Consider the following 24,976-nt stretch of genomic DNA (forward strand, 5'->3'; position numbering starts at 1 on the left):
GACTGGCAGCGGGCGGGTAGATCTCCCCAGGGAGCTTCGTTATCGTCACTATTGATCAATTCCCCCCCCCACTCATTGAACTGATTATGCAAGCTGCCCTACGCAGCTGTCACATCAATACTTATACATTGGGCCTCATTCCGGGTTTGGAGCTAACCATGGAGTAATTAGCTCCATGGTTGCCTCCGAAACCGTCCCAAATCCAGCATGGTGAATGGAGTAATTACTGTTCCATTCCAGGGTTGGAGGGACCGGTAATTCCCCATTCACCTTTTGCCCTTCCCCATTCCCATTTCTGCCCCATAGGGCTCAATGGGAATGGGGAAGGAGGTAATTACGGCACCGTAAATTACTGTACCGTAATTACCTCCGAAGTACCTTTGCGGGTCCCGTACTTTACTCCTGCTAAAAGCAGGAGGTAAGGAAGGACCCGCAAAGGGACCTCGGAATACGGAGGTAAGGGATTACCGGCATCGGCACCCTTACCGGTGCCGGTAATTCCTTACCTCCAACCTCTGAATGACCCCCATTATCTGTCTGGAAACAGAGGAGGGCCGTCACTCAGGCTGATGGATGGAAAGAGTGGCTTGAATGTCAACTCATTAAAAAGCAACACTCTGAAAATTGAGGTCCAGGCTGTTAATGCTACTTTAGACCCCCACTGGGCTCGGCATGTTGGCCTGCCGCGGTTGGTACATGCCGCCCAGAGCCTGCCCCTGTCGCAAGGAACCGAGGTGCCCCCATGGGTCAGCTATTATTGTCCATCCCCCAGAAGGGACTGACATTGAAGGCGTCTTTGTCAGCGTGCTTCGATTTTGGAAATGTCCCATATTTAGGACAATCGGAGAAACTATTGCTTGTCTATAGAGAAAGCTATTGATACCAAAATGGCGCAGGTAGACTTTTACTCGGAGCAAAAATGCAGTAGCACATCTCACTGCGACAAGCATCATCGCACTGGTTACCGATTAACGTCCAATCACCGACAGTAGTTTTTTCGATGGGTATTTGTCCAAAAAACCTTTGCTGAAAAAACACATCACATTTTTTTTGGTGCGGTGGGGGGGTGGGAAGGGCACATAAAGGGTTTGGGGGTCGGGAACAGTTAAAAAAAATAGGTGGGGGAAGGAGGATAGTTGGGGGGAACCCCCCCAAAAATAAAAAATGTTGATGAGCTTTTGCGGCAAACATTTTTTCTGAACAACACCAGTCGAAAAAACAGTCATCGATGATATGAGAAGAAGGCGGTAGTACAGCCATGCTGGGTCCACGGGGCCATTCGTGATCAAAACCCAAGTATTCTTACACCCCGTCAAACTCGTTCCCTGCCCAATAGACCACAAAGCCTTCACTTTCAGTGCACTGCACTGAACGTTCCCTTAAACAGCAGGTGCAAGTGTTTGTGGGGGGGGGGTGCATTGTGTGTGGGAGGGGTTGTTTCAAAGGGGTTTGTGGGGAGCAGGGGCAGGCCAGCAGGGAGCATAGTTCCACTACTTCTTTTTGTACACTTCGACCACTGGCTCTAACACGAGGGACTTGCTCACTGTCCCAAACATTAGAAAAGGGAGAAAGCAGGCAGACAAGACCTTCCTTGCTCTCAGTGCCAAGAACATGAAACTCTCTACCAGCAGAGGGAGCTCGAGAGCAGGCGCTTTTCTGCGAATTTAAAGTCCTGTGCCTTTAAGACGCCTGGCTCTTACTACAGATGTACCCACTGGTAAGGACTAGCTTTAGAGTTCTCCATGATTTGCTTTTTGTCTCTTTTCTTTTAAGTTTGTGGCATGTTAGCCTTTTTGTCTTAGGACTGCTGTATTGGCTGTCTCGAATCTATTTAAAGCATCATACTGATGAAATAACATTAAAGTGTGAGAGGTACATACTTTGATGTTCCTCTTCTTCTACAGCGCATGAGACCTCTAGGTGATTACAAGCGCTATAAGAAATACATGTATATGACTATGAGATCTGAATGTATACACGTGCACTGGCAAATCCCAGAGCGTGGTTTTATATAGTGAAATGCCTTCTAGTGTTGTCAGCTGTATCAGTCGAATGCTCAGATATTGCCATCACAGGTCAACTATTGCCATCACTTACAAAAAAACAAAAAAGGTATTTCCGTCAAATGCCAACCACTCATGCACGGTGTTTCCTGTAAATGCTGGGTACTCACACGCCTACATGTCAGGCATTACAATTGAATACCAGGTACTCACTTAACATGGCAGATATTGCCATCAAAAGCCCACAAAAATAGATCCCATCGCAGGTAGTGCCATCAGATGCCATCTTCTCTCGCCATTGACTTGGCACTGCCCTCAAATGGCATACATGCACATCAAATGACACACATCACCAGGTGCTCGAATTATAAACGACCATAAAGCACCAGGAGTTAATACCGTATGCCAGATACCCCTGCCAAATGACCAGGTACTCCCGCCCTACCCATCCCCTTCAAATGCCAGACACTCACGGAACGTGTCACGTGTATGCCATCAACGTTCATGCCATGGAAAACCATGCATCCCCATACCATGTCCATATTCTCTCCTGCTATGGCAGACACTGCCATTGCTTGCACTGTACTGGGTGTCTCTATCCTACGCGGCCTATTGCTATCAAATGCCAGGTTCCCACATCACGTGTGAGCCACGTGTCTCATATGCCAGGCACTCCTTCAAATGCTGGGTATCTGTATCATATGCAAGTCATTGCCATCAAATCTCAGGCCCTCCCGTCACATGCCAGGCAATGCCATTGAATCCCAGGTACACACGTCACATGCCAGGTACATGTATTGGTATTGAATCCCAGGCTCTCCCGTCACATGCCAGGTAGTGTCATTGAATCCCAGGCTCTCCCGTCACATGCCAGGCATTGTCATTGAATCCCAGGTACACACGTCACATGCCAGGTACAGGTAGTGTAATTGAATCCCAGGCTCTCCCGTCACATGCCAGGCATTGCCATTGAATCCCAGGTACACACGTCACATGCCAGGTACAGGTAGTGTCATTGAATCCCAGGCTCTCCCGTCACATGCCAGGTAGTGTCATTGAATCCCAGGCTCTCCCGTCACATGCCAGGTAGTGTAATTGAATCCCAGGCTCTCCCGTCACATGCCAGGTAGTGTCATTGAATCCCAGGCTCTCCCGTCACATGCCAGGTAGAGTAATTGAATCCCAGGCTCTCCCGTCACATGCCAGGTAGTGTCATTGAATCCCAGGCTCTCCCGTCACATGCCAGGTAGAGTAATTGAATCCCAGGCTCTCCCGTCACATGCCAGGTCGTGTCATTGAATCCCAGGTACGCACGTCATATGTTGGCAATTCAGGACCAGGACAGTGCAGTATTGTACTGCCCATGCCTCATCACAAAGGCAGTGGAGCTGGCAAGTGGGTGCAGAAGGATGAATGGTACTGGCAATGGTGTTTCACCAGTACCCTGGCTCAGTGACAGCCATAGCAGGCGTTCAGATGTGCCGGCGCTGTACCAGTCCTCAAACAGTCCTCTCTGTTTGGGAAAGGTACTGTTTTATACAGGTACCAGTATGCCTCCACATCTTGGGAACTAGTGACTAAGTTGGTGACTGCGATCTCAGGTGACCTGGCATTTAAACCAGACTCATCCGCTTGACCTATTATTCACCCTTGGGCGCAACACTTTGTTGCTCATTTTCTATAAATGAGTAATTTGGGGGCAGCGAGCCATCGCATGTTGACATGCACATAAGAGGCTCCCCTGCCACATTATCCGCATAAGCACGACTGGGTGCAAATGTGCAGGTCATAAGGCGGTGTACGCTGCCTTTTTTTCCTGCACTTTTGCACTCTGCAGTGCAAAGTGAGTAAACGCTGCCTGGTATGCTCTGAGGCCCGGCAGTGTTTACTTTTAATTGTGAGACCCACCTGCCATGCTTGCATGGCAAGCAGCGCTCACAATTACAATTGAACCCTTCCCGACATGCTCATATGTCAGGCAGTGTTTAATTTCAATTGTGAACACTGCTTACCATGCGTTCACAATTGCAATTAAACCCATTCCGACATGCTTGCATGTCAGGGCAGGATTTAATTTCAATTGTAAACGCTGCCTGGTATGCTCTGAGGCCAGGCAGTGTTTACTTTTAATTGTGAGACCCACCTGCCATGCTTGCATGGCAATCAGCGCTCACAATTACTATTGAACCCTTCCCGACATGCTCACATGTCAGGCAGTGTTTAATTTCAGTTGTGAACACTGCTTACCATGCGTTCACAATTACAATTTTGCTATGCAAACATGGCAGGCAGCATTTACAATGTATCCCTACGGGGTCTGCCTGCTTTATGCTGGAACATAAAGCTGGCAGACCCCATAGGGATCTCCAGCATTTGCGCTGGCATGAAAATCCATGCTGTAACAAATGCTGGAGCATTTGTATGGTGGAGAGGAATAAAGGCGGCTGAAACACTTGCGCCCCTCCTGCCTTACACAAGGCTTCAGTTAACGTCTTCCAGTAACGTTACACCGCCGATTCATGGAATAATTAGCGCGGCGCAAGTGGGCAAAAACGTGCGAATCGCAGTGGAATAGCGAAAATCGCAGTGCAAGTGCGAAAATCGCACCAAAAGCAGCGCACATCGATTCATGGAAGGCCGTGCGCGAGAAAACCAGCGGATGTGCGATAAAACAGTGCGCGGCGCACGTTGGCGCACAGGCCATCTAACAGCGTGCGCCAGGTCACAGCGGAAATCGCACAGGCCACAGCGAAATTCGCAAATAGCGCAGCGCACGCAACAAAAGTAGGCGGAACACGGGCGTAACACTCGGAATGGGGAACAACTTGCCAAAACGTGGGCGTCACGGGGGAAGTACAGGGCACAAGTGCGCGGAACGCCCACACGCTCGCCTACAACACGTATTCATGGAGTAGAATAGGGGAAAAAAGCGCACGCTCAAACCAGCGCACAGGCACAAACACGACCGCCACAAGAAAGCAGGCGGTAGCGTCTCGGCGGCTGTAAGAAATGTGCGCCAAAAGGTGCGCCAACAAATAGCACCTATATACTGCCATGATGAATGTCCTATACTGTGGCCCTCCAGGACAAATGACGTGCAAAGGGGTACCCACAAACACGGACACCCGCTGACAAAAAATACGTGTGCGTGTATACCGGGGTGCGCGGGAAGTCTCACACGCGATTTCAGCAGGGTACGTGTATTTCAGGGGTGCGCGGGAAGTCACACACACGATTGGCCCAGTGCGAGCAGGGTACGTGTATTTCAGGGGTGCGCGGGAAGTTACACACGCGATTCCAGCAAGGTATGTGTATTTCCGGGGTGCGCGGGAAGTCTCACACGCGATTTCAGCAGAGTACGTGTATTTCAGGGGTGCGCGGGAAGTCACACACACGATTGGCCCAGTGCGAGCAGGGTACGTGTATTTCAGGGGTGCGCGACAAGTTACACACGCGATTCCAGCAAGGTATGTGTATTTCAGGGGTGCGCGGGAAGTCACACACGCGATTTCAGCAGGGTACGTGTATTTCAGGGGTGCGCGGGAAGTTCCACACACGATTGGCCCAGTGCGAGCAGGGTACGTGTATTTCAGGGGTGCGCGGGAAGTTCCACACACGATTGGCCCAGTGCGAGCAGGGTACGTGTATTTCAGGGGTGCGCGGGAAGTTACACACGCGATTCCAGCAAGGTATGTGTATTTCAGGTGTGCGCGGGAAGTCACACACGCGATTTCAGCAGGGTACGTGTATTTCAGGGGTGCGCGGGAAGTTCCACACGCGATTTCAGCAGGGTATGTGTATTTCAGGGGTTCTGGGGAGTACCACACGTGAATTGGCCGTGTGGGCCCTCCCAGGTGTACGCTCCACAACCTCCACGGACCCTGCAGCCAGCCCACACCACGGGGGACTACCCTGCACCCCTGCCCATGTCCGCAGGCAGCCCATTCACCATGGGCATGCCCCCCAGCCAACCCACATGTCACCTTGCACTACTGATCAACAATGCATGTCTACCACCACCCCCACCCCCCAGCAGTGCAGGGTCACCCTCCACCAGGCCCCCACTCATGTCTCTCACCACCCCCACCCCCCTGCCACAAGGGGCAGCCTCCACCAGGCCCCCACTCATGTCCCCCTGCACCCCCACCCCCCAGCAGTGCAGGGGCATCCTCCACCAGGCCCCACTCATGTCTCCCACCACCCCCACCCCCCAGCCACCAGGGGCAGCCTCCACCAGGCCCCCACTCATGTCTCCCACCACCCCCACCCCCCTGCCACCATGGGCAGCCTCCACCAGGCCCCCACTCATGTCCCCCTGCACCCCCACCCCCCAGCAGTGCAGGGGCATCCTCCACCAGGCCCCCACTCATGTCTCCTACCACCCCCACCCCCCAGCCACCAGGGGCAGCCTCCACCAGGCCCCCACTCATGTCTCCCACCACCCCCACCCCCCTGCCACCATGGGCAGCCTCCACCAGGCCCCCACTCATGTCTCCCACCATCCCCACCCCCCAGCCACCAGGGGCAGCCTCCACCAGGCCCCCACTCATGTCTCCCACCACCCCCACCCCCCTGCCACCATGGGCAGCCTCCACCAGGCCCCCACTCATGTCCCCCTGCACCCCCACCCCCCAGCAGTGCAGGGGCAGCCTCCACCAGGCCCCCACTCATGTCTCCCACCACCCCCACCCCCCAGCCACCAGGGGCAGCCTCCACCAGGCCCCCACTCATGTCTCCCACCACCCCCACCCCCCTGCCACCATGGGCAGCCTCCACCAGGCCCCCACTCATGTCTCCCACCACCCCCACCCCCCAGCCACCAGGGGCAGCCTCCACCAGGCCCCCACTCATGTCTCCCACCACCCCCACCCCCCTGCCACCATGGGCAGCCTCCACCACGCCCCCACTCATGTCCCCCTGCACCCCCACCCCCAGCAGTGCAGGGGCATCCTCCACCAGGCCCCCACTCATGTCTCCCACCACCCCGACCCCCCAGCCACCAGGGGCAGCCTCCACCAGGCCCCCACTCATGTCTCCCACCACCCCCAACCCCCTGCCACCATGGGCAGCCTCCACCAGGCCCCCACTCATGTCCCCCTGCACCCCCACCCCCCAGCAGTGCAGGGGCATCCTCCACCAGGCCCCCACTCATGTCTCCCACCACCCCCACCCCCCAGCCACCAGGGGCAGCCTCCACCAGGCCCCCACTCATGTCTCCCACCACCCCCACCCCCCTGCCACCATGGGCAGCCTCCACCAGGCCCCCACTCATGTCCCCCTGCACCCCCACCCCCCAGCAGTGCAGGGGCATCCTCCACCAGGCCCCCACTCATGTCTCCCACCACCCCCACCCCCAGCCACCAGGGGCAGCCTCCACCAGGCCCCCACTCATGTCTCCCACCACCCCCACCCCCCTGCCACCATGGGCAGCCTCCACCAGGCCCCCACTCATGTCTCCCACCACCCCCACCCCCCAGCCACCAGGGGCAGCCTCCACCAGGCCCCCACTCATGTCTCCCACCACCCCCACCCCCCTGCCACCATGGGCAGCCTCCACCAGGCCCCCACCCATGTCCCCCTGCACCCCCACCCCCCAGCAGTGCAGGGGCATCCTCCACCAGGCCCCCACTCATGTCTCCCACCACCCCCACCCCCCAGCCACCAGGGGCAGCCTCCACCAGGCCCCCACTCATGTCTCCCACCACCCCCACCCCCCTGCCACCATGGGCAGCCTCCACTAGGCCCCAACTCATGTCCCCCTGCACCCCCACCCCCCAGCAGTGCAGGGGCATCCTCCACCAGGCCCCCACTCATGTCTCCCACCACCCCCACCCCCCAGCCACCAGGGGCAGCCTCCACCAGGCCCCCACTCATGTCTCCCACCACCCCCACCCCCTGCCACCATGGGCAGCCTCCACCAGGCCCCCACTCATGTCTCCCACCACCCCCACCCCCCAGCCACCAGGGGCAGCCTCCACCAGGCCCCCACTCATGTCTCCCACCACCCCCACCCCCCTGCCACCATGGGCAGCCTCCACCAGGCCCCCACTCATGTCCCCCTGCACCCCCACCCCCCAGCAGTGCAGGGGCATCCTCCACCAGGCCCCCACTCATGTCTCCCACCACCCCCACCCCCCAGCCACCAGGGGCAGCCTCCACCAGGTGCTCACAATCCCCAATCATGTGCGTAATGGACAGCCTCCACAGCCAAAAAGCCCTACCAAGTAACCCATTCACCCACATGGAAATGGAAATCACATGTTACACCCCCAATGTTCATGAAGCTAATGAACCCATGTCCGTCACACACAATGGTTGCAATTGAATGGGAAAACACACAACATGACATGCATGAAACCAATGAGATGATACCACACAGTGAAGTATGCAAACAAAATTGTATTGAAAAAAATAAAGAATGCTAAAGAAAGAAAACAAACTACAATGTGAAAGAGAACAAAAAAAGATGCATGTCCGTATAAAAAACTACCAAGGCTCCATGAGCACAACTGAACAAAGGAAACCTACTAAAAAACCTACCTACAAATCAACTATATACAAAAAGTGGAGCAGTGTCCGTCGACTCCAAATCATAATAATAAAGAAAGGAAACCTAAAACTAAACAACTATATACAAAGGCGGCGGGCTAGTCCAGCGGCTCACTCCGTGGTGTCCCGGGCCAGGGCATCATCAAACTCCTGTTCGATGTTCCAGAGGCGGTCCAGTTCCATGGCCCCGAGGGTCCGCAGGGACGACGCTGTGTCCTCCTCCAACCCCCTGCGGATTGCCTCGAGGCACTCGGCCCGCCTCAGGGCCCTCCGCATGCAGTTCTCCGCCCTGACCATTGTGAGCCGCGCCTCTTCCGCCCGCCGCCGCTCCGCACCTATGGCGTGGCCCAACCGCTGCCACACGGAAGACACTCTCTGTCCTGGGTCCCCCTGCCTCCGGCCGATGCCTGCCCCTCCGATGTCGAAAGCCCCGAGCCTGCATGTCTCCCACCATGTTGCTGCTGCTGCTGCTCTGCCTCTGCCCATGCACTGCCTCCTGCTGCCTGCACATCCTCCGCCGGCTGGGGTGCACTTGTTGATGTGGCCACCCCTGCTGGACCTCCGACTCCCGACTGTGGCAGGGATGCCTCCTCCACCAGCCTGGCCGCACCGTCAGAGGCAGCTCCACAGGGCACCCAGGTGACTGATGGGTGGGAAGATGGCACAGAGGACGACTGGCGCGTAGGGGGTCCAGTTGAGGAGGGGGTCGGAGCAAGCCCCATCAGACGGAGGAATCCGGCCTGGGTGACCTGTCCCAGCAGGCTGACGTGGTCAACGAGCCATTCGAGATGACGTGCAGTCTCTCCATGAAAAGACTGCAGGTCACCTCGCATGGCCCGTTGACGCAACGCCACACCAGCCAGGACAGGCTCAACCCGGACCTGGATGGCCACGTCCGCAGGCAGAGGAAGGCCAGTTGACGTCAGCTCATCCCCTGCCTGAAAACGGGTCTGGACGTAGGCATCCCTGCTGGTGCAAGATGATGCAGGGACAGGATCGGGGACAGGATTGCACACAGGCACCTCCGCGGCCGCCTGTGCTGCCTCCTGTCCCTGGTCCTGCACTGCACCACTAGCACCAGTGGGATCCCCACCTCCAGACCCCGTCTCTGGTGCTTGCGCGGCCCCCTCCTCCACCAAACCCCCCACCAACCTGGATAACTCCGTGCCATCTTCCCCCGTTGGGCCCTGTGGGGTCCCAGCTGCCCCTTCTGCTGCCGAGGAGTCCAACTGCAACCTCCGCCTCTTGGACCTCCCCCCGGCAGCTGCGGCCTGGGACGCGGCACCGGACTCCTCACTCCCCGATGAGATGACAACACGGGAGGGGAGCCGGGCCTTGCGTCTCCGGCTGGCGGTCGGATCCCCGCCGCTGTGCTCCACAGCACTTTCTCCGCCCTCTTCATCAGTTGACGCTGCAGACAGGGAGAAACAAAACACAGGCATCAGGGCACTGTACAATGGACACATACACGCATGACAGTTGCACAGGAGTGGCATTGGCAAACCTCAGACATGTCATCACAATCCCCAACACACATGTCATTGCAACTGGCACACATGAGCCATACCACAGCCATATCGCAACTGCCACCACCATCCCTACACATACAACAGCATCAGCAGCCAAAGGGGAGCCAGACATCACATGCAACACAGGAAGTGCACCACACATGTACACACACCACCACACTTACAGGCTTCCACATACCGCTGTCACATACATCCATGTTGCATCACTTTTGCACCCTTGTCAAATACACACACATGCACATGTACACAGTGCTCATACATGCAGCCGAAAACAACATACATGCCTGACATCACGGACATGTCTACTTACATACACATTCATCCAAACATGTGTGCACGCACAACTGCATTTGCCATGCAAGCCCACACACACAAGCACCATCCATGTCTCACACATTACAGCCCTCGCATGTGTCAGCCCAACGGCCCAGTACACCCCCACCCATACTCGACCCCATACAAACAGATGTGCAACCGGCACAATGGCGAATGATCACCACACGCGCTGCTCACAATCAGGATGCATGTACACTCACCGCTCGACTCGAGACGGGTCTGCTTCTCTAGGACCTGGACGTGGAGCGCTGGGGATATGCGTTCCAGGACCCCCATCTGTTCTTCCGACAAGTGGCCCCGGCGCCCCTTGGCATCCGCTGCCTTCAAGAGGCGCCGGGCCTTGTTCAGGGTCCTGGACCTGAAGTCCTCCCAGCGCTTCCTGACATGTTGTAAGTCCCAGACTGCCACCCCCTCCGCGTTGATGGCAGTCACGATGTCAGTCCAGATCCGAGTCCGTCCTTCCTTGTCGGCGCGGGAACTTCCGAAGAGGGCATCATACTGCCCCAGGACTTGCTCCACCAGGACACCAACTTCGGTGGCACTGAAGCTGGTGCCCCTCTGCCTCTCTGGCCGGGGGTTGTCAGTGGTCACAGATGGTGTTTGCCCCGACATGACAACCCCAGAGGCAGGAATGGGTGTGCCACTGGGTCCTGGGGCTGGGCTGTGGAGCGATGGAATTCCAGTCGGGAGTCTTCGGTTCCAGCAGGGGTGGTCACAGCAACAGCACCCCTGGCTGATGTGCAGGCAGCAAATGGCAGTGCACGTGGGCAGCAGGCAGTCAGGCAGCAGCAGATGGCAGGTGGGAGCGTGCTCGGGGCTCTGGGGGGCAGTAGTTTGGCCTTCTGGGCAGGAGCGTGGTCTTCCGTGTGCTTACACGTGGCCAGCTTGGTACGGAGTGATTTGGCACATGAAAATCCTGCACGTCAGCGTGAAAACCGAGGAAAGGCCCTTAGCGCGTAAGCGCGTCAGCACGCATACGCGATTCTATTGGACCAAAGGCCCTCAGCGCGTAAGCGCGTCTGTGACGTGAGCCGCACGGGTGTTTCCCACACAGCACGTGATGACAGAGCACACGTGGAAAGACTGCACGTCAGAGTCTCATTGCGTGTAATTGGACAGCACGTCAGAGTCTCATCGCGTGTAATTGGACAGCACGTCAGAGTCTCATCGCGTGTAATTGGACAAAAGTGCGCGTACACGCGAATGGCCTATGTACGTGTATATCAGGTGTGCGCGGACACTTACACACGCAAGTACGTCAGCGCACCTGTATTCCGGTGTGCGGGCAATTTCCACACGCTATTGGACTGTGCACTGGATTTCTGGGGTGTGCGGGTCACACGCTCGCCTACAACACGCGCAACGCATTAATTTGCGCGCTAACAAAATAACTAGCTCAGACCCAGGATGAACATACCGTTCCTAGCAGCAGTGGCCGTGGCCTACTAAAGGAGGAGGAGGAGGATAGTCAGGGCCAGAATATTCACACCCAGAACCAGCCTTTTCGGGATGCCTGATGACCAGGTGCATGGGAGGTACAGGTTTCCACCACACATCATACTTGACCTGGTGAGTGAGTGGGAGGACGACCTCACATCACCCACCCTGTGCTCCCAAGCACTCAGCTCCCTGGAGAAGGTCCTCAATGTACTGCACTTCTTAGCCACTGGATCATTTCAGCGGACAAGTGCCATTGTGGGTGGTGTATCACATGCCACCCAGTCACGCTGCCTACACCAGGTCTTGAACATCATCACTGCACGCCCATCAGTCCGCAGGCACATATACCTGCCCAGAACCCCTGCAGAAAGGCATGCTGCCGCCCTGGATTTTTACGCTGTGGCACGATTCCCCAAAGTGCTAGGTGCCATCGACTGCACCCATGTGGCCCTACGTCCCCCCAGGGCATCTGAGCACATCTATAGGAACCGCAAGCACTGGCATTCCATCAACGTGCAGGTAGTATGTAATGCCAAGGGAATCATCACCTCAGTATATGCCAACTATCCTGGGTCAACCCACGACAGCTTCATTTACCGAATGTCCACCCTAAGCCGGGACCTAGAAGCTGGCCGGCATGGCGATACATGGCTGCTTGGTGAGTATGAATGCCACTGCACATGCATGCATGTCAGATACTGAGCTAGGTCACAACCCCACCAATGATACCAATCACCACCTCCACAGGGGACAGTGCCTACCCTCTCAGCCCCCACATGATGACACCAATTCGGAACCCCACCACGCCACCCCAGGTAAGATATAACGCTGCCCACATTACAACCCGGGGCATAGTGGAGCGCACATTCGGAGTGCTGAAGTCACACTTTCGCTCCCTTGACCGTTCTGGCGGGCAGCTGTTGTACGCTCCCCCAGTAGTGTGCAGGATCATAGTGGCAGCATGTGTCCTGCACAACGTTGCAACACGCCGGGCCTGGCCGTGGACATGGTGGTGCCCCCCCATCCCCAACCACATGCACAGCCGCTGCGCATGGGAGGTGAAAGGGCACGGGGGGAGGCAGCCCGTACACAGCTAGTGGCTAATTACTTCACATAGAAATCACACCCCTGTGGAGTGCACACTGCCCTGGCACATTCCATCTGACAATCAATGATGACTCAACCTGACACTGATCCTGAATGTCTGGAAAAAGAACCGTGAAAACCATATCAGCCTGAGATTGTTCACCTGGAAGTGTCACAATGTGTGCATCCCTACCCACACTGACACCACCAATGCAGTTTTGTGAAGTTACACATTCAAGCAGCTCAAATTAATACCCACTTGCAAAATGCAACAAGAGGACAGTGCCATGTCAGCCAACCCAACCCCAGCACCGCCACACGACACACCGTGCCATGTCATGCTATTTGCAGGTAAACAAAGTAATCCCCACAACATGACACTACTGTCACAATGTACAGTGTCCCTATTAGAAACTTGCAACACGTGAAATGCTCACAGTAATGGCGGACCAACAAAAACTTGAGCACGTACTACCATTGACTTGACATCACTAATGTTTAATATTAGTAGTCTCACCACCTGGAAAAGCCTGCACTCCCACCACTACCAACTGTGCAGTGTTGGCGCCTGTAGAGTTGTAGGTGCACTGCTGCCAACATGGACCACATCTCCAGACTAGAGGTCCTTGTGTAGACATGAGGAAGGTACCTACAAATTGGGAGGTAGACACAGAAGATGAGTTACACATCAATGCAACATGCAGTGTACAACACAACAGCAATATGCACTAGGAATGTATACACAGTATTGACTACAGACTGCCCACACAGCTCATGGGAGTCCAACGTCACTGTGTAATTCACTGTCACTTGGGCACACCCTTTGCAAGCCCATGGAAACGGGAAGCAGGAGGGGTGTGTGTGACTCAAACCCAAGCATCTGAACCAAATACATTACAAGCCTGCATGTGCCCAGCCACAATGCAGTGTATGCCCACAGGAACCACGGAAGCCAACAAATCGTCCCAAAAAAATTGGGAATAAAAGAAATAAAAATAAAAACAAAAATAAAAAATAAAATAAAAATGGCCATTGAAGGGCCCGGGGGGGTTGGGGAGGCCACCCAGGAGGTCCGAGGACAGGATGCACACCAGAACCCACCTGCGTGGATCCTGGGAAAAAAACACCTCCATGGGCTCATGGCCCACACGGCTACCCTATTGTGGGAGTATCACTGCTGTCGCTATTATCACCCTGTGCAGCTGCATCGGGAGGTGGTTGCACTATGGGAGGCAGCCCATGCAAGGCCCTAGTCTGCTCCTCCATGGCTGCAAGCATGCGGGTGTGGTAGGTCTGGTTCTGGAGGATGAGTGTGCGGAGGTCCCCATGCAACAACTCACGGGATGCCCAGACCTCCGCCCTCGTTGCCTGCATCTCAGCTGAGAGCGTACGGGTGAGACGCTCCAGCTGCTGTTCTGTCCTTTGGTGTGTAGAAGCCTCAAGCTCAACAAGAGTCGTCCTGAGGTGAAGGAGCTCCTGCCTCAGGGCTTCCCTGTGGCCATGGGACTCAATGGAGATGACCTCCTGCAGAGTCGCTAGTGCCGCCCGCCTGTCCCTGTTGGACCCCAACATGTCCTCCCTGTGTGACTGGCAGATGGAGTCGGTTGCCTGCTCTAGTCGCTCCATCAGCCTTTCAGGGGGGACAATGGAAGTGGCCACCCTATCCATGGCCTGAGCCATCATCTCGGATGATGCTGCCTGTTGGGTTGCCATACCGTAAATGGATTGCTCCCATGCGGTATTGCCAGGTGGCGTACGGCCACCACGTCGGCGGGCACCACACCTGTCTGGGGCAAGGCGAACTGCGCCTTGCTGTGCCGGCACTGCCTGAGGCTGCAGGACTGCATTCCCCCACTGATCTGCTGGCCCAGGAACAGGATCAGATGTCGCGGAGTGTGACCCTGCATCCGTAACCACCAAAGGCGTAGCTGCCAACACTGACATCCCCATTGAGGGTTCTGACCCTGGTGCAGGTGGGTGAGACAGAACAGAATCCCTCCCTGGAACACTCACCTGCGACGGCACGTAGGTCTCATCCGAATCAATACCTGAGTACAGCTCGGGGGAGGTGCAGCCAGAGACACCCCTTGAGAGCACGACCTGCAGCACTTGTGGGTTCTCACCCACCACCACACCACGTCCCTCACTGGTGGTTGGTCGGCCCTCGGACCCCTCCTGGGTCAGCACCATCTCCACAACCCCAGCAGTATCAGGTGCGTCTTCCCCTGCAAAGACATAAAAACAAAGAAATGGAAACAGGCATTAGCACCATGGCACACAATGAGGGCTGAGAAGCAAGAGAACCAGTACTTGTTTGACACATGTCCCACATGACTAAAACCCTCCCATGCATGCACCCTCACTGCGTATGAAGGGCATGCAAATGGCACACACTGATGACACCAAGATTGAAGATGAACACATTTTCTGCATGCTGCCTGGCAGTGGCATCACACATTGGCCTGTGATTGGCAGGTGAAACACACATGCCATCACACAGATGGCATGTACCATTGCCATTGAGTGAAGATGGAGAGGAGGGCAGCACCTATTCATTCTGTCCAGTTCCCGCATGTAATAGCTTTTCTAATTCAAACAGGTCAGATTCTTCACCTGGAGCTGCCAGTCCGAAATCGTCCAATTGCACAGGGACATGTTTGAACAAATGATATCCAGGTAACAAAGTCACTCCACTTTACCATAGCCATGTCAGACATGTGACTAGAGGACTGCGACATGCCTAGTAAAAGTGGTGGAATGTAAAAAATCTGACTAAATGAACAGTGGAAAATTTAGCAACAATGTTGTGGCAAGGTGACACTTCAAGGGCAATTGGCGTGCAGTTGGGCTAGATGTCTACTGTTGGCAGAAGGTATACAGCTATGGGCAAATGCAGATGCGCTGGATGTATTGCATGAAGCACATGGCTGACCCATATGACTCAGGCGCACACACTCTCACCTGGCACACAAACAGAAGCCCTCACACACACCATGCACATGGATGACACACACATGCATGTGCACTCACCGGACAATGCCTCGTAATCAGCCAAATCTCCCACGCTTTGGATCTGTTCCTCCGTGACGTAGGTCCCAGCGACTGACTCATGTGGAGTGAGTTCCATGTCTGCTACTGGAGACCCACCTCCAGTCACTAGAGTTGCAGCATGACTTGAGGCCAGCTTACTCTTTGCCCTGCGCTTTAGGTCATTCCAGCGCTTATAGCAATCATTGGCTGTGCGCCTCACGATTCCAAGGGCACTTACGATGTCCGCAACGGTCTGCCAGTGTGCCTGGCGTTGTGCAGGTGTGGTCTTGGATCCTGCAACAATGACCATCTCGTTGTCATGTGCGGACACATACTCGACAAGTGCATTCAGTTCGTCATCCGTGAAGCTGGGCTTCCTGGACGGGCCGGACTGTGTAGCCGTGTCTGGGGCATCAGCCTGTGCCGGACGAGCACTCTTCCTCTTCCGCTTGGAAGGTGGTGGTGATCCTGAGTGTCCTGCGCCGCTCTGGACACTAGGGGCAGGAGCCCTGGTGGACTCTGTATCAGGAGTGTGGGATTGCACACTCAGCATGGGAGTTGGTGCAGGCATTGGCTCTAGTGTGATGGTGTCAGGGGGTATATCAGCAGCATGGACTAGGACCGACACTGTCCGGGCTGGGTGTGTGAGGGCTGGGGTGGATGGAGCCGCAGCTGCCCCTGCAGCCTCTCCGCCCTGCCTACTTGGTGCAGCAGATGACCTTGCTGCCCCAGATGCACGTGGCATGGTGACATCAACGTGCACCAGCGCACGTGTCATAGGCCTGCTGACCTGGAAGTCAGCCATGGAGTCAGCCAGGTCTGGTGCCACAATGGGCTGGTCCAACAAGGGCTGAGCATGTATGGTGTCAGCCACATCAGCCTCAACGGGAGGGGGGGCGGATTATGGGTTCCCTTGACTGGTCCTCCACACATGGGGGGACAGGCTCACCCTGCAAGTAATGACCACGTCCCCTACCGGATCCACCACGGCCACCACTTGTGGCTCTTCCACCTTTGCCACCCTTACGGAATCCTCGCCTCCCAGCCATGGCACTGATGTTAATGTGCGTATGGGAGTGGCAGTAAAATATAGTCCTGGGCAATTGGGGGTCAAAGGGGTTGGGTACCAGATGGTAATTGTACCCTAGTGCTCTTGCAAGGCTGATTGTAACCCCTGGGGAAAGATGACGGGTCACGCTACGCACAGGAGCCCCAAAAAAGGGAGATGACGTGCACGCAACCCCTCCTAGACCACGTGTGCAGAAAGAAAAACCTGCACTACGCTGTGGCACCCAGTAACACAAGAATGAACGTATGCGTGTCACACGCAGCCTAGAATGACCTCTGAAGGGGTAGGCTACACACAGGGCAAGCACAGATGTTAGATACGTGCGTGACTCACCGTCTGCCTGGTAAACGAGCGTGTAAAAGGAGCGCGTTTGGTTGGCAACACCCCCGCCAAAAGAAGATTTGTACGCTGTCTGAGGAGACAGGACAACAGTAGAAGGGAGCACTGTTTGAGGTAACAGGCCCAGGTAAACCAGTAAAAGAGTAAAAGGAGAAAAATCTGTCAGAGGTAACAGGGAATACGAACTTGAAACGCAGTGAAGTAAATCGCGTGTGAACCGACAAGAAGTACAGAATTCACCCACTCGCTCTCCACGAAAAGCACGTACAAGGAAATGGTGTTCTACGCGTACCTTTTATACAGGCCCACACGTCCAGCATCACTTACGCGGCGTCTACGCGCTAGGGCCATTTCCACCAATTACACGCTTTGTGACTTATGGGTGTACAGCCATTTCCACCAATTACACGCTTTGTCACTTCTGCGTGTACGGCCATTTCCACCAATCACACGCGATGAGACTCTGACGTGCAGTCTTTCCACGTGTGCTCTGTCATCACGTGCTGTGTGGGAAACACCCGTGCGGCTCACGTCACAGACGCGCTTATGCGCTGAGGGCCTTTGGTCCAATAGAATCGCGTATGCGTGCTGACGCGCTTACGCGCTAAGGGCCTTTCCTCGGTTTTCACGCTGACGTGCAGGATTTTCACGTGCCAAATCACTCCGTACCAAGCTGGCCACGCGTAAGCACACGGAAGACCACGCTCCTGCCCAGAAGGCCGAACTACTGCCCCCCAGAGCCCCGAACACGCTCCCACCTGCCATCTGTTGCTGCCTGACTGCCTGCTGCCCACGTGCACTGCCATTTGCTGCCTGCACATCAGCCAGGGGTGCTGTTGCTGTGACCACCCCTGCTGGAACCGAAGATTCCCGACTGGAATTCCATCGCTCCACAGCCCAGCCCCAGGACCCAGTTGCACACCCACTCCTGCCTCTGGGGTTGTCATGTCGGGGCAAACACCTTCTGTGACCACTGACAACCCCCGGCCAGAGAGGCAGAGGGGCACCAGCTTCAGTGCCACCGAAGTTGGTGTCCTGGTGGAGCAAGTCCTGGGGCAGTATGATGCCCTCTTCGGAAGTTCCCACGCCGACAAGGAAGGACGGACTCGGATCTGGACTGACATCGTGACTGCCATCAACGCGGAGGGGGTGGCCGTCCGGGACTTACAACATGTCAGGAAGCGCTGGGAGGACTTCAGGTCCAGGACCCTGAACAAGGCCTGGCGCCTCTTGAAGGCAGCGGATGCCAAGGGGCGCCGGGGCCACTTGTCGGAAGAACAGATGGGGGTCCTGGAACGCATATCCCCAGCGCTCCACGTCCAGGTCCTAGAGAAGCAGACCCGTCTCGAGTCGAGCGGTGAGTGTACATGCATCCTGATTGTGAGCAGTGCGTGTGGTGATCATTCGCCATTGTGCCGGTTGCACATCTGTTTGTATGGGGTCGAGTATGGGTGGGGGTGTACTGGGCCGTGGGGCTGACACATGCGAGGGCTGTAATGTGTGAGACATGGATGGTGCTTGTGTGTGTGGGCTTGCATGGCAAATGCAGTTGTGCGTGCACACATGTTTGGATGAATGTGTATGTAAGTAGACATGTCCGTGATGTCAGGCATGTATGTTGTTTTCGGCTGCATGTATGAGCACTGTGTACATATGCATGTGTGTGTATTTGACAAGGGTGCAAAAGTGATGCTACATGGATGCATGTGACAGCGGTATGTGGAAGCCTGATTGGCAGATGTGACATGGATGCCCGTCTGAACAGTGCGACACTTGGCAGAGGTGTGGACATGCATGCAAGTGTGGTGGTGTGTGTACATGTGTGGTGCACTTCCTGTGTTGCATGTGATGTCTGGCTCCCCTTTGGCTGCTGATGCTGTTGTATGTGTAGGGATGGTGGTGGCAGTTGCGATATGGCTGTGGTATGGCTCATGTGTGCCAGTTGCAATGACATGTGTGTTGGGGATTGTGATGACATGTCTGAGGTTTGCCAATGCCACTCCTGTGCAACTGTCATGCGTGTATGCGTCCATTGTACAGTGCCCTGATGCCTGTGTTTTGTTTCTCCCTGTCTGCAGCGTCAACTGATGAAGAGGGCGGAGAAGGTGCTGTGGAGCACAGCGGCGGGGATCCGACCGCCAGCCGGAGACGCAAGGCCCGGCTCCCCTCCCGTGTTGTCATCTCGTCGGGGAGTGAGGAGTCCGGTGCCGCGTCCCAGGCCGCAGCTGCCGGGGGGAGGTCCAAGAGGCGGAGGTTGCAGTTGGACTCCTCGGCAGCAGAAGGGGCAGCTGGGACCCCACAGGGCCCAACGGGCGAAGATGGCACGGAGTCATCCAGGTTGGTGGGGGGTTTGGTGGAGGAGGGGGCCGCGCAAGCACCAGAGACGGGGTCTGGAGGTGGGGATCCCACTGGTGCTAGTGGTGCAGTGCAGGACCAGGGACAGGAGGCAGCACAGGCGGCCGCGGAGGTGCCTGTGTGCAATCCTGTCCCCGATCCTGTCCCTGCATCATCTTGCACCAGCAGGGATGCCTACGTCCAGACCCGTTTTCAGGCAGGGGATGAGCTGACGTCAACTGGCCTTCCTCTGCCTGCGGACGTGGCCATCCAGGTCCGGGTTGAGCCTGTCCTGGCTGGTGTGGCGTTGCGTCAACGGGCCATGCGAGGTGACCTGCAGTCTTTTCATGGAGAGACTGCACGTCATCTCGAATGGCTCGTTGACCACGTCAGCCTGCTGGGACAGGTCACCCAGGCCGGATTCCTCCGTCTGATGGGGCTTGCTCCGACCCCCTCCTCAACTGGACCCCCTATGCGCCAGTCGTCCTCTGTGCCATCTTCCCACCCATCAGTCACCTGGGTGCCCTGTGGAGCTGCCTCTGACGGTGCGGCCAGGCTGGTGGAGGAGGCATCCCTGCCACAGTCGGGAGTCGGTGGTCCAGCAGGGGTGGCCACATCAACAAGTGCACCCCAGCCGGCGGAGGATGTGCAGGCAGCAGGAGGCAGTGCACGGGCAGAGGCAGAGCAGCAGCAGCAGCAACATGGTGGGAGCCATGAAGGCTTGGGGCTTTCGACATCGGAGGGGCAGGCATCGGCCGGAGGGCAGGGGGACCCAGGACAGAGAGTGTCTTCCGTGTGGCAGCGGTTGGGCCACGCCATAGGTGCAGAGCGGCGGCGGCGGGCGGAAGAGGCGCGGCTCACAATGGTCAGGGCGGAGAACTGCATGCGGAGGGCCCTGAGGCGGGCCGAGTGCCTCGAGGCAATCCGCAGGGGGTTGGAGGAGGACACAGCGTCGTCCCTGCGGACCCTCGGGGCCATGGAACTGGACCGCCTCCGGGACATCGAACAGGAGTTCGATGATGCCCTGGCCCGGGACACCACAGAGTGAGCCGCTGGACTTGCCCGCCGCCTTTGTATATAGTTCTTTAGTTTTAGGTTTCCTTTCTTTCGTATTATGATTTGGAGTCGACGGACACTGCTCCACTTTTTGTATATAGTTGATTTTTAGGTAGATTTTTTAGTAGGTTTCCTTTGTTCAGTTGGGCTCATGGACCCTTGTTATTTTTGTACATAGTTCTTTATTGCATGGAGATTTTTTTACATTTGACTTTGGACAAAAATTTTTTCCATTTGGATTTCAAGTTTTATTTTTTCATACGGACATGCAGCTTATTTTTTGTCATTCACATTGTAGTTTGTTTCTTTCTTTAGCATTCTTATTTTTTTTCAATACAATTTTGTTTGCATACTTCACTGTGTGGTATCATCTCATTGGTTTCATGCATGTCATGTTGTGTGTTTTCCCATTCAATTGCAACCATTGTGTGTGACGGACATGGCTTCATTAGCTTCATGAACATTGGGGGTGTAACATGTGATTTCCATTTCCATGTGGGTGAATGGTTTACTTGGTAGGGCTTTTTGGCTGTGGAGGCTGACCATTACGCACATGATTGGGGATTGTGAGGACCTGGTGGGGGCTGCCCATGGTGGCAGGTGGGTGGGGGGTGGTGGGAGACATGAGTGGGGGCCTGGTGGAGGATGCCCATGGTGGCAGGGGGGTGGGGGTAGTGGGAGACATGAGTGGGGGCCTGGTGGAGGATGCCCATGGTGGCTGTGGGGTGGGGGTGGTGGGAGACATGAGTGGGGGCCTGGTGGAGGGTGCCCCTGCACTGCTTGGGGGTGGGGTGGTGGGAGACATGAGTGGGGGCCTGGTGGAGGGTGCCCCTGCACTGCTTGGGGGTGGGGTGGTGGGAGACATGAGTGGGGGCCTGGTGGAGGGTGCCCATGCACTGCTGGGGGGTGGGGGTGCAGGGGGACATGAGGGGGGGCCTGGTGGGGGCTGCCCATGGTGGCTGGGGGGTGGGGGTGGTGGGAGACATTAGTGGGGGCCTGGTGGAGGGTGCCCCTGCACTGCTGGGGGGTGGGGGTGCAGGGGGACATGAGTGGGGGCCTGGTGGAGGGTGACCCTGGATGCTGGGGGGTGGGGGTGCAGGGGGACATGAGTGGGGGCCTGGTGGAGGGTGACCCTGGATGCTGGGGGGTGGGGGTGCAGGGGGACATGAGTGGGGGCCTGGTGGAGGGTGACCCTGGATGCTGGGGGGTGGGGGTGGTGGGAGACCTGATTGGGGGCCTGGTGGAGGATGCCCCTGGTGGCTGGGGGGTGGGGGTGGTGGGATACATGAGTTGGGGCCTGGTGGAGGCTGCCCCTGGTGGCTGGGGGGTGGGGGTGGTGGGAGACATGAGTAGGGGCCTGGTGGAGGCTGCCCCTGGTGGCTGGGGGGTGGGGGTGGTGAGAGACATGAGTGGGGGCCTGGTGGAGGGTGCCCCTGCACTGCTTGGGGGTGGGGTGGTGGGAGACATGTGTGGGGGCCTGGTGGAGGGTGCCCCTGCACTGCTTGGGGGTGGGGTGGTGGGAGACATGAGTGGGGGCCTGGTGGAGGGTGCCCCTGCACTGCTTGGGGGTGGGGTGGTGGGAGACATGAGTGGGGGCCTGGTGGAGGGTGCCCCTGCACTGCTTGGGGGTGGGGGTGGTGGGAGACATGAGTGGGGGCCTGGTGGAGGGTGCCCATGCACTGCTGGGGGGTGGGGGTGCAGGGGGACATGAGTGGGGGCCTGGTGGAGGGTGCCCCTGCACTGCTTGGGGGTGGGGGTGGTGGGAGACATGAGTGGGGGCCTGGTGGAGGGTGCCCATGCACTGCTGGGGGGTGGGGGTGCAGGGGGACATGAGTGGGGGCCTGGTGGGGGCTGCCCATGGTGGCTGGGGGGTGGGGGTGGTGGGAGACATTAGTGGGGGCCTGGTGGAGGGTGCCCCTGGTGGCTGGGTGTTGGGGGTGGTGGGGGACATGAGTGGGGGCCTGGTGGAGGGTGCCCCTGGTGGCTGGGGGTGGTGGGAGACATGAGTGGGGGCCTGGTGGAGGGTGCCCCTGGTGGCTGGGGGGTGGGTGTGGTGGGAGACATGAGTGGGGGCTTGGTGGAGGCTGCCCCTGCACTGCTGGGGGGTGGGGGTGGTGGGAGACATGCATTGTTGATCAGTAGTGCAAGGTGACATGTGGGTTGGCTGGGGGGCATGCCCATGGTGGATGGGCTGCCTGCGGGACATGAGCAGGGGTGCAGGGTAGTCCCCCGTGGTGTGGGCTGCCTGCAGGTCCGTGGAGGTTGTGGAGCGTACACCTGGGAGGACCCACACGGCCAATTCACGTGTAGTACTCCCCAGAACCCCTGAAATACACATACCCTGCTGAAATTGCGTGTGGAACTTCCCGCGGAATACAAGTACCCTGCTCGCACTGGGCCAATCGCGTGTGGAACTTCCCGCGCACCCCTGGGATACACATACCCTGCAGAAATCGCGTGTGGAACTTCCCGCGCACCCCTGGAATACACGTACCCTGCTGAAATCGCGTGTGGAACTTCCCGCGCACCCCTGGAATACACGTACCCTGCTTGCACGGGGCCAATCGCGTGTGGAACTTCCCGCGCACCCTTGAAATACACGTACCCTGCTGGAATCGCGTGTGGAACTTCCCGCGCACCCCTGGGATACACATACCCTGCCGAAATCGCGTGTGGAACTTCCCGCGCACCCCTGGAATACACGTACCTTGCTGAAATCGCGTGTGGAACTTCCCGCGCACCCCTGGAATACTCGTACCCTGCTTGCACGGGGCCAATCGCGTGTGGAACTTCACGCGCACCCCTGGAATACATGTACCCTGCTTGCATGGGGCCAATCGCGTGAGAGACTTCACGCGAACCCCTGAAATACACGTAGCCCGCTCCTCCAGGCCCGATCGCGTGAGAAAGTTCACGCGAACCCTTGTAATACACGTAGCACGCTCCCCCAGGCCCGATCGCGTGAGAAACTTCACGCGAACCCCTGAAATAAACGTAGCCCGCTCCCCCAGGCCCGATCGCGTGAGAAACTTCACGCGAACCCCTGAAATACACGTAGCCCGCTCCCCCAGGCCCGATCGCGTGTGGAACTTCCCGCGCACCCCTGAAATACACATACCTTGCTCGCACTGGGCCAATCGCGTGTGGAACTTCCCGCGCACCCCTGAAATACACGTTCCCCGCTTGGCGTTTGCTGTTTGCCAGCCCGGTGAACTGGTCCAGGGTTAGCGCAGCCCTTTGCGATGATTTAGCGATTTTGATGGCTTTTCCTTGCGCGAGGGCGTTCTTCGGGGCGTTACTGGCGCTGCTGCAGGGTCGCTGCGATTCTCTGCGCCACGGCTGGTTTGGGAGCCTAAAATCCATGAATACACTGTGCGCGGAAATCGGTTTTAGCGCACGTGCCTGGCGCAGACAATCGCACGCGGACACTCTGCGCCAGCCGCTTGCGACACTTTTCTGCGAAATTCTATGAATTACCCTGAAAATGTGCTGTTGGGTATGCAGTAATAAAATCGCAGCAAAAATGTCCCCTTTACAGAAAATTGCGGCAAAAATGCTATGGTTTGACCTGATAAAGGTGTACCCCATTATGCCATTTAAGGGAAGCGGGGGTTGCGGGAGTGCCCCCCCCGCATCCTTTACATGGATGACGGCGGCAAAACCACATCCTTTTTGTCGCAATTTTTTGTGTAAACGGCCATTTTTGCTGCGACTTTAACAAATCGGAGTGTAAATGTTGAGATTAAAACAAGGCAAAATCAGCCTTTACAAATTACTGTTGACTTTTCCGCTCCTATCTGCCGGCAGGTTACGCTTTCCAGGTGGCATCTTATACTGGAATTGATCAGTTGCAAATGTGAGCGGGCTCCATAGGAATCCATTGCTTTTATGCCTCTGTGAAAAGGTCACGCGGGGGTCAAACTGGGTGCCCTTCCAAGACAGAGGAGGAAAGCAAAGAAAAGCTGCCAACTCTGCTTCGTGCCCCTGCTATGCCTTGGTGGGGGGCCAGAGAGTGGTGAATGGAGGCATGCCAGCATTACAGCTGGCTCTTAAGCCTCCATTTTGCACAGATACCCATACAAAATGGGCCCCAAAGTGTTTTTCACATCATTAAAGAGAAGAGGTATGTCTTTCTAGGAGCAGATTCTATTTCATAAATGGACACTAAAGCAAAAGAAATTAAAGCTCAGGGGCAACGTGCTGGC

Source organism: Ambystoma mexicanum, chromosome 13, assembly GCF_040938575.1.
Source record: "Ambystoma mexicanum isolate Mex_15411 chromosome 13, UKY_AmexF1_1, whole genome shotgun sequence".
In the NCBI taxonomy this organism is placed as follows: domain Eukaryota; kingdom Metazoa; phylum Chordata; class Amphibia; order Caudata; family Ambystomatidae; genus Ambystoma; species Ambystoma mexicanum.